The sequence below is a fragment of the Oncorhynchus masou genome, unplaced genomic scaffold, assembly GCF_036934945.1.
Source record: "Oncorhynchus masou masou isolate Uvic2021 unplaced genomic scaffold, UVic_Omas_1.1 unplaced_scaffold_5051, whole genome shotgun sequence".
Taxonomy (NCBI): Eukaryota; Metazoa; Chordata; class Actinopteri; order Salmoniformes; family Salmonidae; genus Oncorhynchus; species Oncorhynchus masou.
The window spans coordinates 4,413-21,211 of record NW_027011452.1 but is presented as its reverse complement, the minus strand read 5'-3'; the positions used below and the strand labels follow the sequence as shown (position 1 = coordinate 21,211).

The 16,799-nt window shown below is 46.3% G+C and overlaps 1 pseudogene; it reads right to left on the bottom strand.

The window, feature by feature from the left end:
• Window positions 1-576: 576 nt before the first annotated feature.
• Window positions 577-16,492, bottom strand: LOC135535721 (glutaminase kidney isoform, mitochondrial-like; annotated as a pseudogene).
• Window positions 16,493-16,799: the final 307 nt, after the last annotated feature.

Genomic DNA, 16,799 nt, shown 5'->3' with positions numbered 1-16,799 from the left:
AGGCCAGTATGACTTACATGGAAGGCCAGTTTGACTTACATGGAAGGCCAGTATGACTTACATGGAAGGCCAGTATGACTTACATGGAAGGCCAGTATGACTTACATGGAAGGCCAGCCCATGACTTACATGGAAGGCCAGTTTGACTGACTTACATGGACATGGAAGGCCAGACTTGATTGAAGGCAGATGCCCCCATGGAAGGCCAGTTTGACTTACATGGAAGGCCAGTTTGACTTACATGGAAGGCCAGTTTGACTTACATGGAAGGCCAGTATGACTTACATGGAAGTGTCTGTGACTCATGGAAGGCCAGTTTGACTTACATGGAAGGCCAGTATGACTTACATGGAAGACAGTTTGACTCATGGAAGGCCAGTAATGACTTACATGGAAGGAAGTATCAACATATACACAGCATCAGTTTGACTTACATGGAATCACAGTATCACATTATCACATGGAAGGCCAGTATACATGGAAGGCCAGTATGACTTACATGGAAGGCCAGTATGACTTACATGGAAGGCCATTATGACTTACATCATAGTATCAAGCATCCAGTCTTGCTCGTACATGGAAGGCCATGCATGAGACACAGGGTCACAGTATCACGCAAGGCCATTATCACAGGTATCACAGCACCCGTATCACCTGTGATTGGGCAGATGCATCACCATCCATTATGACAGCATGGCAGGCCATGACACTCACAGACTCACAGTATCACCTTATGGAACACAGCATGAAAGGAAATCATTTATTTACTCAAACATAGCAGACAGGCCATTTCACAGCATCACAGTGGAAGCCATCACAGATCACAGCATCACATGTCAGCATGTGAGATCACAGCATCACATTATGCACTCAGTATCACAGCATCACATTATAACAGCATCATTGTCAGAGCATCACATTATCACAGCATCACAGCATCAGCATTATCACAGCATCACAGTATCACAGCATCACAGCATCACAGTCACAGCATCACAGTGATCACAGCATCACAGTATCACAGCATCACAGCATCTGTATCACATTATCACAGCATCACAGTGATCACAGCATCACAGTATCACATTATCACAGCATCACAGTATCACAGCATCACAGCATCAGTATCACAGCATCACAGTATCACAGCATCACATTATCACAGCATCACAGTATCACAGCATCACATTATAGAAATATCACATTATCACAGCATCACATTATCACAGCATCACAGCATCACATTATCACAGCATCACATTATCACAGCATCACATTATCACAGTATCACAGCATCACAGCATCACATTATATCACAGCATCACATCACAGCATCACAGCATCACATTATCACAGCATCACAGTATCACAGCATCACAGCATCACATTATCACAGCATCACATTATCACAGCATCACATTATCACAGCATCACAGCATCACAGCATCACAGCATCACAGCATCACAGTATCACATTATCACAGCATCACATTATCACAGCATCACAGCATCACATTATCACAGCATCACATTATCACAGCATCACATTATCACAGCATCACATTCACATCACAGCATCACAGTATCACAGCATCACAGTATCACAGCATCACATTATCACAGCATCACATTATCACAGCATCACAGTATATCACAGCATCACAGTATCACAGCATCACAGTATCACAGCATCACATTATCACAGCATCACATTATCACATTATCACATTATCACATTATCACAGCATCACAGCATCACAGTATCACAGCATCACATTATCACAGCATCACAGTATCACAGCATCACAGCATCACAGTATCACAGCATCACAGTATCACAGCATCACATTATCACAGCATCACATTATCACAGCATCACAGTATCACAGCATCACAGCATCACAGTATCACAGCATCACAGTATCACAGCATCACAGTATCACAGCATCACATTATCACAGCATCACATTATCACAGCATCACATCATCACATTATCACAGCATCACATTATCACAGCATCACAGTATCACAGCATCACAGTATCACAGCATCACAGTATCACAGCATCACAGTATCACAGCATCACATTATCACAGCATCACATTATCACAGTATCACAGCATCACAGCATCACATTATCACAGCATCACAGTATCACATTATCACAGCATCACATTATCACAGCATCACAGCATCACAGTATCACAGCATCACAGTGTGGTAAAGTACTATCTTGAGGATGTATCATTTACCTGGAAGTAGAAGTCCAGTGCATCAATCATTTCTGCCCCACGAGGAAAACACTGCAGATGGAAACCAGTTTATAATATCATTTCTGCCCCAAGGTGGAAAACACTGCAGATGGAAACCAGTTTGTAACATAATTTCTGCCCCAAGGTGGAAAACACTGCAGATGGAAACCAGTTTGTAACATCAATAAGACCCGATGGGGCGTGGTATATGGCGGCAAAGAGCTGTTCTTAGGCGTGACGTATCGCAGAGTATATGTGCCAAAGAGCTGTTCTTAGGCGTGACGTATCGCGGAGTATATGTGCCAAAGAGCTGTTCTTAGGCGTGACGTATCGCGGAGTATATGTGCCAAAGAGCTGTTCTTAGGCGTGACGTATCGCGGAGTATATGTGCCAAAGAGCTGTTCTTAGGCGTGACGTATCGCAGAGTATATGTGCCAAAGCCAGGTTCATAAAACAACTACTGACCAAGCTTTTGCAAGGAGGAATGGGAAAAAAATTCAGTCTCTCGATGTGCAAAACTGATAGAGACATACCCCAAGTGACTTACAGCTGTAATCGCAGCAAAAGGTGGCGCTACAAAGTATTAACTTAAGGGGGCTGAATAATTTTTCACGCCCAATTTTTCAGTTTTTGATTTGTTAAAAAAGTTTGAAATATCCAATAAATGTCGTTCCACTTCATGATTGTGTCCCACTTGTTGTTGATTCTGCACAAAAAAATACAGTTTTATATCTTTATGTTTGAAGCCTGAAATGTGGCAAAAGGTCGCAAAGTTCAAGGGGGCCGAATACTTTCGCAAGGCACTGTATGTGCCAAAGCCAGGTTCATAAAACAACCACTGACCAAGCTCAGAGCTCATTAGATTCAGATGTGTGTAATTGGGCTGATGTATTCAACAAACAGGATGATACCAGTCTTCACACACCCACCCTCTCACTCCATTACAGTAACAAAATGTGGAAAAAGTCAAGGGGTCTGATTACTTTCCCAAATGCACGGTACATGTTCCCTTTTGTTTTTTTTATTTTCATTCAAAGCTATTAAAACAAGTTCCACACTCTCTACCTTTACTGACCTTCTTCTCTTTGAGGTAATATCCAATTGCAAAATTTCTGTCGCCTGTTTCTTTCTCAGACTGGAACCTGAGAGACACAGAGTCCATGACAACATCACATCACAACAAAGAGAAAATGTTTTAGAAATGTTTTTTTTTTTTCTGGCAAATTAAGACCTTAGCAAAATAAAAACTCACGTGGCATTGCTGAAGCCCACGTACTCTTGACCAGCCATCTTCTTGATAAAATCCATCACCTGAGGAGAAAAGATGACTGATATTTGGGCAGGGTTTTGGGGTGGCAGGGTAGCCTAGTGGTTAGAGCGTTGGACTAGTAATTGGTTGCAAGTTCAAATCCCGAGCTGACAAGGTACAAATCTGTCGTTCTGCCCCTGAACAGGCAGTTAACCCACTGTTCCTAGGCCGTCAATGAAAATAAGAATTTGTTCTTAACTGACTTGCCTAGTAAGTTAAAGGTAAAATAAAATGTTGTTATTTTCCCATGGCAAAGACAAGAGAATTGGTGGGGTGGCCGTGGTATTGTGTCAAGATTGTATGTTCTACTAAATGCTATTATATATGTGTCAATGACAGGTGAGATGTACGGAATGACATGTACAGTATAGTACTTACATAGTCAAACTTCTCTGCCTTGTTTGAGCCAGGCTAGTGACACAGAGAAGGGGGAAGAACAGACATAAACAACATTAATGTACCGTAAAAGACACTCACATTAAAAGGGCTTTAGTCAACCACAGGGTAGCAGTCTTCTTAAGGACTTTAGAATTACAGGAGGCTGAGCAATTTACTATAGTATTAGGCTCTGCATCTGTCCTCGTGCTCCTAGACCTTAGTGCTGCTTTTGATACCATCGATCACCACATTCTTTTTGAGAGATTGGAAACCCAAATTGGTCTACACGGACAAGTTCTGGCCTTGTTTAGATCTTATCTGTCGGAAAGATATCAATTTGTCTCTGTGAATGGTTTGTCCTCTGACAAATCAACTGTAAATGTCGGTGTTACTCAAGGTTCCGTTTTAGGACCACTATTGTTTTCACTATATATTTTACCTCTTGGGGATGTCATTTGAAAACATCATGTTAACTCTCACTGCTATGCGGATGACACACTGCTATACATTTCAATAAAACATGGTGAAGCCCCAAAATTGACCTCGCGAGAAGCCTGCGTTTCAGACATAAGGAAGTGGATGGCTGCAAACGTTCTACTTTTAAACTCAGACAAAACAGAGATGCTTGTTCTAGGTCCCAAGAAACAAAGAGATCTTCTGTTGAATCTGACAATTAATCTTAATGGTTGTACAGACGTCTCAAATAAAACTGTGAAGGACCTCGGCGTTACTCTGGACCCTGATCTCTCTTTTGACGAACATATCAAGACCATTTCAAGGACAGCTTTTTTCCATCTACGCAAAATTGCAAAAATCAGAAACTTTCTGTCCAAAAATTATGCAGAAAAATTAATCCATGCTTTTGTTACTTCTAGGTTAGACTACTGCAATGCTCTACTTTCCGGCTACCCGGATAAAGCACTAAATAAACTCAGTTAGTGCTAAATACGGCTGCTAGAATCCTGACTAGAACCAAAAATTTGATCATATTACTCCAGTGCTGGCCTCCCTACACTGGCTTCCTGTCAAAGCAAGGGCTGATTTCAAGGTTTTACTGCTAACCTACAAAGCATTACATGGGCTTGCTCCTACCTATCTTTCCGATTTGGTCCTGTCCTACATACCTACACGTACGCTCCGGACACAAGAAGCAGGCCTCCTAATTGTCCCTAGAATTTCTAAGCAAACAGCTGGAGGCAGGGCTTTCTCCTATAGAGCTCCATTTTTATGGAATGGTCTGCCTACCCATGTGAGAGACGCAGACTCGGTCTCAACCTTTAAGTCTTTACTGAAGACTCATCTCTTCCGTAGGTAATATGATTGATTGAGTGTAGTCTGGCCCAGGAGTGTGAAGGTGAACAAAATGGCTCTGGAGCAACGAACCGCCCTTGCTGTCTCTGCCTGGCCGGTTCCCCTCTCTCCACTGAGATTCTCTGCCTCGAACCCTATTACAGGGACTGAGTCACTGGCTTACTGGTGCTCTTTCATGCCGTCCCTAGGAGGGGTGCTGACATGATCTTTCTGTCCGGGTTGGCGCCCCCCCTGGGTTGTGCCATGGCGGAGATCTTTGTGGGCTATACTCGCCCTTGTCTCAGGATGGTAAGTTGGTGGTTGAAGATATCCCTCTAGTGGTGTGGGGGCTGTGCTTTGGCAAAGTGGGTGGGGTTATATCCTGACTGTCTGGCCCTGTCTGGGGGTGTCATCGGATGGGGCCACAGTATCTCCTGACCCCTCCTATCTCAGCCTCCAGTATTTATGCTGCAGTAGTTTATGTGTCGGGGGCTAGGGTCAGTCTGTTATATCTGGAGTACTTCTCCTGTCTTATCTGGTGTCCTGTGTGAATTTAAGTATGCTCTCTCTAATTCTATATTTCTTTCTTTCTTTCTCTCTCTCGGAGGACCTGAGCCCTAGGACCATGCCTCAGGACTACATGGCATGATGACCACTTGCTGTCCCCAGTCCACCTGGCCGTGCTGCTGCTCCAGTTTCAACTCTTCTTCCTGCGTCTATGGAACCCTGACCTGTTCACCAGACATGCTACCTGTCCCAGACCTGTTGTTTTCAACTCTCTAGAGACAGCAGGAACGGTAGAGATACTCTCAATGATCGGCTATGAAAAGCCAACTGACATTTACTCCTGAGGTGCTGACCTGTTGCACCCTCGACAACTACTGTGATTATTATTATTTGACCCTGCTGGTCATTTATGAACATGTGAACATCTTGGCCATGTTCTGTTATAATCTCCACCCAGCACAGCCAGAAGAGGACTGGCCACCCCTCATAGCCTGGTTCCTCTCTAGGTTTCTTTCTAGGTTTTGGCCTTTCTAGGGAGTTTTTCCTAGCCACTGTGCTTCTACACCTGCATTGCTTGCTGTTTTGTGGTTTTAGGCTGGGTTTCTGTACAGCACTTTGATATATCAGCTGATGTAATTAGGGCTATATAAATACATTTGATTTGATTTGATTTAGAGGCGGCAGGTATCCTAATGGTTAGAGTGTAGAGGCGGCAGGTATCCTAGTGGTTAGTGCGGCAGCAGGAAGCCTAGTGGATAGTGTAATAATGGTTGCGATATATCAGCTGATGTAATTAGGGCTATATAAATACATTTGATTTGATATTATTAAAGTGCATTGTCAAGGTGACAAAAGAAAGTCAGTCGCAGTGTACGGTATATAGCAGGTTGTAAAGATAGTGGTAACGATGTTCATGAAGTCTCAGCAGTTTACAGACACTTTCAACACTACACCCGTTCCAAATCAACAGCACCTGGTCTGAAACAAGTACAAGTACATTATGAGTACAAGTACATTATATATCACTGATCAAGCACTGATAGGGTGGATTTGCTTGTGAAATAACATCATTTTACTGTATACAAATTCAATAGCATTGCAGTGATGACCCAAGTGACCTCAAATCTCATATGTCAATGCATGTCCTGTATTGGGGCATAAATAAGATAGTTTACTTCACCAAGAAGTATTACTCAGTAACATTTCCATTTCAGTATATGGATTCAATTGAAGATGAACTCTGAACAGGTTCAAGCAGAAATCCAGACTTAAACCCTGCTGTTATTCCTTCAGGTTATCTCTGTCTTCAGGTTATCTCTGTCTTCAGGTTATCTCTGTCTTCTTCAGGTTATCTCTGTCTTTAGGTTATCTCTGTCTTCAGGTTATCTCTGTCTTCAGGTTATCTCTGTCTTCTTCAGGTTATCTCTGTCTTTTAGGTTATCTCTGTCTTCAGGTTATCTCTGTCTTCAGGTTATCTCTGTCTTCAGGTTATCTCTGTCTTCTTCAGGTTATCTCTGTCTTCAGGTTATCTCTGTCTTCAGGTTATCTCTGTCTTCAGGTTATCTCTGTCTTCTTCAGGTTATCTCTGTCTTCTTCAGGTTATCTCTGTCTTCAGGTTATCTCTGTCTTTAGGTTATCTCTGTCTTCAGGTTATCTCTGTCTTCAGGTTATCTCTGTCTTCTTCAGGTTATCTCTGTCTTTAGGTTATCTCTGTCTTCAGGTTATCTCTGTCTTCTTTATCTAACTTCCACTTGGGGTCCCGTCCGTATTTATATTTAATACATCCTATCAGTTAACCTTGTCTGCTGTCTATCTGCCTTTCTCTCTGTCTGCCGGAGATAGCGACACACACACACACACACACACACACACACACACACCTCTCCAAAAACCCACAATAATTGTCTAAACTGATGCTCCCACCCATCTCAGGCTCCCCTCCCCCAGCAATGTGTGTGGATGAGAGGAGAGTCTCCCAGCATGGTGTGTGGATGAGAGGAGAGTCCCCCAGCATGGTGTGTGTATGTGAGGAGAGTCCCCCAGCATGGTGTGAGGAGAGTCCCCGGCATGGTGTGTGGATGAGAGGAGAGTACCCCAGCATGGTGTGAGGAGAGTCCCCCAGCATGGTGTGTGGATGAGAGGAGAGTACCCCAGCATGGTGTGTGGATGAGAGGAGAGTACCCCAGCATGGTGTGTGGATGAGAGGAGAGTACCCCAGCATGGTGTGTGGATGAGAGGAGAGTACCCCAGCATGGTGTGTGGATGAGAGGAGAGTCCACCAGCAATATGAGTGGATGAGAGGAGAGTCCCCCAGCATGGTGTGTGGATGAGAAGAGAGTCCCCCAGCAATGTGTGTGGATGAGAGGAGAGTCCCCCAGCAATGTGTGTGGATGAGAGGAGAGTCCCCCAGCATGGTGTGTCGATGAGAGGAGAGTCCCCCAGCAATGTGTGAGGATGAGAGGAGAGTCCCCCAGCAATGTGTGAGGATGAGAGGAGAGTCCCCCAGCATGTGTGAGGATGAGAGGAGAGTCCCCCAGCATGTGTGTGGATGAGAGGAGAGTCCCCCAGCATGTGTGTGGATGAGAGGAGAGTCCCCCAGCATGGTGTGAGGATGAGAGGAGAGTCCCCCAGCAATGTGTGAGGATGAGAGGAGAGTCCCCCAGCAATGTGTGAGGATGAGAGGAGAGTCCCCCAGCATGGTATGTGAGGAGAGTCCCCCAGCATGGTGTCGATGAGAGGAGAGTACCCCAGCATGGTGTGTGGATGAGAGGAGAGTACCCCAGCATGGTGTGTGAGATGCATGGTGTGAGGAGAGTACCCCAGCATGGTGTGTGGATGAGAGGAGAGTCCACCAGCAACCATGGTTCAAAGAACAGTCACTACTGACAGCATGGTGTGTGGATGAGAAGAGACTCCCTACACAGCACACTGTGACTGGATGAGAGGAGAGTCCACTACTGACACACTACTGTGTGGATACAGGAGAGTACACCCCAGCTACTGGCTACACTACTGACTACACTACTAGAGGCACTACTGCTACACTGCTGACTACACTACTGACTACAGGAGAGTCCACTATTGACAACACTACTGATGACACTGGATGAGAGGAGACTACACTACTGACTACATACTGACTGTACTGATGACAGGAGACTACTCCACTGGCTACATGGTGTGTGGATAGAGGACACTACTGACAACCTACAGCAATGCTGTGTGGATACTGACTACACTACTGATGACATACTGATGTACTGATGACACTAGACCACACTATGGTGTAGGATGACAGGAGACAACCCTGACAACATGGTGATGACACTACTGATACACTGCTGATGACACCCCAGCATGGTGTATTGACAACATACTGAGGAGAGTACTGACTACACCAGCATACTGAATGTGGATGAGAGGAGAGTACCCTGATGACACTACTGTGTGGATACTGATGACACTACTGACAACACTACTGGCTACACTATGTACACTATTGACAACACTACTGACTACACTACTAGAGCCACTACTGTGCTGTGGATACACTACTAGAGGCACTACCCACTACAGCTACATACTGTGTATGAGAGGACTAGTCCCACTACACTACACTACTGTACACTATGACTACACTATTGACAACACTACCTACACTATGATGTGTGGCTACACTAGACTACACGACTGACAACACTATGGTGTACTGATGACACTATTGACAACACTACTGAGCAATGTGTGCACAACTGGATGAGAGGACTAGAGGCACTACTGACACACATTGATGACACTATTGACAACACTACTGACTACACTGCTGACTACACTAGACAAATGTGACTACACTGGATGACACTACTGATGACACTACTGACTACACTACTGATGACACTACTGACTACACTACTGACTACACTACTGACTACACTACTGATGACACTACTGACTACACTACTGATGACACTACTGATGACACAACTGACCACACTACTGACTACATACTGATGGATGAGACTACTGACTCCCCTACTGAGACATACTGTACACTACTGATGACACTACTGATGACACAACTGACCACACTACTGACTACACTACTGACTACACTACTGATGACACTAGAGACACTACTGACTACACTACTGATGACACTACTGATGACACTACTGACTACACTACTGACTACACTACTGACTACACTACTGATGACACTACTGATGGCACTACTGACTACACTACTGACTACACTACTGATGACACTACTGATGACACTACTGACTACACTACTGACTACACAACTGACTACACTATTGACAACACTACTGACTACACTACGGATGACACTACTGATGACACTACTGACAACTCTACTGACTACACTATTGATGACACTACTGACTACAATACCGACTACACTACTGACACACTACTGACTGCACTACTGACTACACTACTAGAGGCACTACTGACTACACTACTGACTACACTACTGATGACACTACTGATGACACTACTGACTACACTACTGACTACACTACTGCACTACTGACTACACTACTGACTACACTACTGATGACACTACTGATGACACTACTGATGACACTACTGATGACACTACTGACTACACTACTGACTACACTACTGAGGCACTACTGACTACACTACTGACTACACTACTGATGACACTACTGATGACACTACTGACTACACTACTGACTACACTACTGACTACACTACTGACTACACTACTGACTACACTATTGACTACACTACTGACAACACTATTGTACTATGTGACTACATCTACAGCCATGCCAGATATACCCGGGTTCAAATACTGTTTGACTGAGGTTGAACGTTACACAATGGGAGCAATAGAAAAGACGACGAGCAGACAAGCATGTGTCAGGGACAAAGCCAAATCAGGTCAGTGTTGGGTCCAAGGCTGGCAGGCAACCTGGATCTTAGTTCTGTGTTTTGTATTTGTTTTACATGTCAAACATTGAACTGGTTTCAACTACGTGGATTCAGAAACTACTGACAGTGACACTATGACGTTACACATACTGAGGATGGGATGTTTTAGGGGAACTGACTACAGGATATACTCATAGCCTGTGTACGTGTGATCTGTAGGCACGTCTGACCAGGTTACCTTGATAAGAGAGCTGATGACAATGGCTCCAGCATTCACCATGGGGTTGTGGGGTTTGTCTAGGCACACAAGTATCAGGGTTAATTAAAACAGATTTCACACAGTATATTCATAGAGTGGAATTTTGAGCGACAAGTCTTAAGACAGACGATATCATGTCCACTTGGTAGAAAGTAGAAGAACTATCTTGTCACTGTGAACTCACGTGGCCTTAACCTCTACTGAAATCAAATGATTCTTCCACCAAACTAACTAACACCCCTACAATATAGCAAGGGTTCCCGTTTACCCACCTTCCTCATCCAGGTAGAGCTTGTTGAACTTGAGTCCTGGGCTCCATCCCCACATAGCGGTGACCTTCTCACTACGTGAATAGCCACAGCATACTCCAGAGGTTTCACACACGACTGGAGGCAGAAGGGCTGCTTGCTTTCTCCTACTGAGTGCCTGGAAGGGAAATGTGGGAGGAGACAGAGGAAAACAGGGGAAGAAAGGGAAGGAGAAGATGGGGGGAAGACAGGAAAAAAGAGAGGACAGGAGGAGAGAGGAAAACAGGGGAAGAGATAGGAAGAGAAACCAGGGAAGAAAGAGGAAGAAAGGGAGAGAAGGCCTAGTTGTCAGCATAAGTAACTATTTCACATTCAGTTATGTTTTTAAATCACTTTTAATCTGCCAGACATCCTCTGTCCATCTACAGTACACAGAGACCCCCCAGAGATTAGGACTGTTGTACATACCTCTGTCCATCTACAGTACACAGAGACACCCCCCCCAGAGATTAGGACTGTTGTACATACCTCTGTCCATGACTGTACACAGAGACACCCCCCCCCCCCAGAGATTAGGACTGTTGTACATACCTCTGTCCATCTACAGTACACAGAGACACCCCCCCCCCCCCAGAGGTCAGGACTGTTGTACATACCTCTGTCCATCTACAGTACACAGAGACCCCCCAGAGATTAGGACTGTTGTACATACCTCTGTCCATCTACAGTACACAGAGACCCCCCCCCCCACTACCAGAGATTAGGACTGTTGTACATACCTCTGTCCATCTACAGTACACAGAGACACCCCCCCAGAGATTAGGACTGTTGTACATACCTCTGTCCATCTACAGTACACAGAGACCCCCCCCCCAGAGATTAGGACTGTTGTACATACTACTGTCCATCTACAGTACACAGAGACCCCCCCCAGAGATTAGGACTGTTGTACATACCTCTGTCCATCTACAGTACACAGAGACACCCCCCAGAGATTAGGACTGTTGTACATACCTCTGTCCATCTACAGTACACAGAGACACCCCCCCAGAGATTAGGACTGTTGTACATACCTCTGTCCATCTACAGTACACAGAGACACCCCCCAGAGATTAGGACTGTTGTACATACCTCTGTCCATCTACAGTACACAGAGACCCCCCCAGAGATTAGGACTGTTGTACATACCTCTGTCCATCTACAGTACACAGAGACCCCCCCCCAGAGATTAGGACTGTTGTACATACCTCTGTCCATCTACAGTACACAGAGACACCCCCCCCCCCCCCCCCCCAGAGATTAGGACTGTTGTACATACCTCTGTCCATCTACAGTACACAGAGACACCCCCCCCCCCCCCCCAGAGATTAGGACTGTTGTACATACCTCTGTCCATCTACAGTAAACAGAGACACCCCCCCCCAGAGATTAGGACTGTTGTACATACCTCTGTCCATCTACAGTACACAGAGACACCCCCCCAGAGATTAGGACTGTTGTACATACCTCTGTCCATCTACAGTACACAGAGACACCCCCCCCCCCCCAGAGATTAGGACTGTTGTACATACCTCTGTCCATCTACAGTACACAGAGACACACCCCCCCAGAGATTAGGACTGTTGTACATACCTCTGTCCATCTACAGTACACAGAGACACCCCCCCCCAGAGATCAGGACTGTTGTACATACCTCTGTCCATCTACAGTACACAGAGACACCCCCCCAGAGATTAGGACTGTTGTACATACCTCTGTCCATCTACAGTACACAGAGACACCCCCCCCCCCCCCCAGAGGTCAGGACTGTTGTACATACCTCTGTCCATCTACAGTACACAGAGACCCCCCCCCCAGAGATTAGGACTGTTGTACATACCTCTGTCCATCTACAGTACACAGAGACACCCCCAGAGATTAGGACTGTTGTACATACCTCTGTCCATCTACAGTACACAGAGACACCCCCCCCCCCCAGAGATTAGGACTGTTGTACATACCTCTGTCCATCTACAGTACACAGAGACACCCCCCCAGAGATTAGGACTGTTGTACATACCTCTGTCCATCTACAGTACACAGAGACACCCCCCCCCAGAGATTAGGACTGTTGTACATACCTCTGTCCATCTACAGTACACAGAGACACCACCCCCCCAGAGATTAGGACTGTTGTACATACCTCTGTCCATCTACAGTACACAGAGACACCCCCCCCAGAGATTAGGACTGTTGTACATACCTCTGTCCATCTACAGTACACAGAAACCCCCCCCAGAGATTAGGACTGTTGTACATACCTCTGTCCATCTACAGTACACAGAGACACCCCCCCCAGAGATTAGGACTGTTGTACATACCTCTGTCCATCTACAGTACACAGAGACACCCCCCCCCAGAGATTAGGACTGTTGTACATACCTCTGTCCATCTACAGTACACAGAGACACACCCCCCCCCAGAGATTAGGACTGTTGTACATACCTCTGTCCATCTACAGTACACAGAGACACCCCCCCCCCCAGAGATTAGGACTGTTGTACATACCTCTGTCCATCTACAGTACACCCCCCCCCCCCCCCCAGAGATTAGGACTGTTGTACATACCTCTGTCCATCTACAGTACACAGAGACACCCCCCCCCCAGAGATTAGGACTGTTGTACATACCTCTGTCCATCTACAGTACACAGAGACCCCCCCCAGAGATTAGGACTGTTGTACATACCTCTGTCCATCTACAGTACACAGGACAAGAGATCAGGACTGTTGTACATACCTCTGTCCATCTACAGTAAACAGGGAAGAGATTAGGACTGTTGTACATACCTCTGTCCATCTACAGTACACAGAGACACCCCCCCCCCCAGAGATTAGGACTGTTGTACATACCTCTGTCCATCTACAGTACACAGAGACACCCCCAGAGATTAGGACTGTTGTACATACCTCTGTCCATCTACAGTACACAGAGACACCCCCCCCCCCCCCAGAGATTAGGACTGTTGACATACCTCTGTCCATCTACAGTACACAGAGACACCCCCCCCCCCAGAGATTAGGACTGTTGTACATACCTCTGTCCATCTACAGTAAACAGAGACCCCCCCCCAGAGATTAGGACTGTTGTACATACCTCTGTCCATCTACAGTAAACAGAGACCCCCCCAGAGATTAGGACTGTTGTACATACCTCTGTCCATCTACAGTACACAGAGACACCCCCCCCCCAGAGATTAGGACTGTTGTACATACCTCTGTCCATCTACAGTACACAGAGACACACCCCCCCCCCCAGAGATTAGGACTGTTGTACATACCTCTGTCCATCTACAGTACACAGAGACACCCCCCCCCCCCCAGAGATTAGGACTGTTGTACATACCTCTGTCCATCTACAGTACACAGAGACACACCCCCCCCCAGAGATTAGGACTGTTGTACATACCTCTGTCCATCTACAGTACACAGAGACACCCCCTCCCCCAGAGATTAGGACTGTTGTACATACCTCTGTCCATCTACAGTAAACAGAGACCCCCCCAGAGATTAGGACTGTTGTACATACCTCTGTCCATCTACAGTAAACAGAGACACCCCCCAGAGATTAGGACTGTTGTACATACCTCTGTCCATCTACAGTACACAGAGACACCCCCCCCCCAGAGATTAGGACTGTTGTACATACCTCTGTCCATCTACAGTACACAGAGACACCCCCCCCCCCCCAGAGATTAGGACTGTTGTACATACCTCTGTCCATCTACAGTACACAGAGACACCCCCCCCCAGAGGTCAGGACTGTTGTACATACCTCTGTCCATCTACAGTACACAGAGACCCCCCCCCCAGAGATTAGGACTGTTGTACATACCTCTGTCCATCTACAGTACACAGAGACCCCCCCCCCAGAGATTAGGACTGTTGTACATACCTCTGTCCATCTACAGTACACAGAGACACCCCCCCAGAGATTAGGACTGTTGTACATACCTCTGTCCATCTACAGTACACAGAGACACCCCCCCCCCAGAGATTAGGACTGTTGTACATACCTCTGTCCATCTACAGTACACAGAGACACCCCCAGAGATTAGGACTGTTGTACATACCTCTGTCCATCTACAGTACACAGAGACCCCCCCCCCCAGAGATTAGGACTGTTGTACATACCTCTGTCCATCTACAGTACACAGAGACCCCCCCCCCCCAGAGATTAGGACTGTTGTACATACCTCTGTCCATCTACAGTACACAGAGACACCCCCCCCCCCAGAGATTAGGACTGTTGTACATACCTCTGTCCATCTACAGTACACAGAGACACCCCCCCCAGAGATTAGGACTGTTGTACATACCTCTGTCCATCTACAGTACACAGAGACACCCCCCCCCCCCAGAGATTAGGACTGTTGTACATACCTCTGTCCATCTACAGTACACAGAGACACACCCCCCCCCCAGAGATCAGGACTGTTGTACATACCTCTGTCCATCTACAGTACACAGAGACCCCCCCCCCCCCCCAGAGATCAGGACTGTTGTACATACCTCTGTCCATCTACAGTACACAGAGACCCCCCCCCCAGAGATTAGGACTGTTGTACATACCTCTGTCCATCTACAGTACACAGAGACACCCCCCCAGAGATTAGGACTGTTGTACATACCTCTGTCCATCTACAGTACACAGAGACACCCCCCCCCAGAGATTAGGACTGTTGTACATACCTCTGTCCATCTACAGTACACAGAGACACCCCCCCCCAGAGATTAGGACTGTTGTACATACCTCTGTCCATCTACAGTACACAGAGACACCCCCCCCCCCACAGAGATTAGGACTGTTGTACATACCTCTGTCCATCTACAGTACACAGAGACACCCCCCCCCCCCAGAGATTAGGACTGTTGTACATACCTCTGTCCATCTACAGTACACAGAGACACCCCCCCCCCCAGAGATTAGGACTGTTGTACATACCTCTGTCCATCTACAGTACACAGAGACACCCCCCCCCCCCCAGAGATTAGGACTGTTGTACATACCTCTGTCCATCTACAGTACACAGAGACACCCCCCCCCCCCCCAGAGATCAGGGCCATTGTACATACCTCTGTCCATCTACAGTACACAGAGACACCCCCCCCCCCCCAGAGATTAGGACTGTTGTACATACCTCTGTCCATCTACAGTACACAGAGACACCCCCCCCCCCCCCAGAGATCAGGGCCATTGTACATACCTCTGTCCATCTACAGTACACAGAGACACACCCCAGAGATCAGGACTGAACTTGGCCAGGTGTGGAATGTAGACTGCTACCTGTAACCAGGAAGTACAGACAGACCATTAGAACAGGTGCATGTTTCCAGCTCCAACACAGTGCAGTAATATCTAGAAATGCAGTTAGCCCCGCCCCATTTTTTAAAACATTTTTTAAAAGAAATATCAGAACTAACAATGTCAGAGTCGGGAATAAAAACAGTGAAAAGTATCAGACCGGTTGGATTTTTCCACATTTTGTTACGTTACATCCTTATTCTACATCCTTATTCGATTAAATATTTTATTTTCCTCAGCAATCTAAACACGATACCCCACGATACCCCATAATGACTCGAAATTTCCA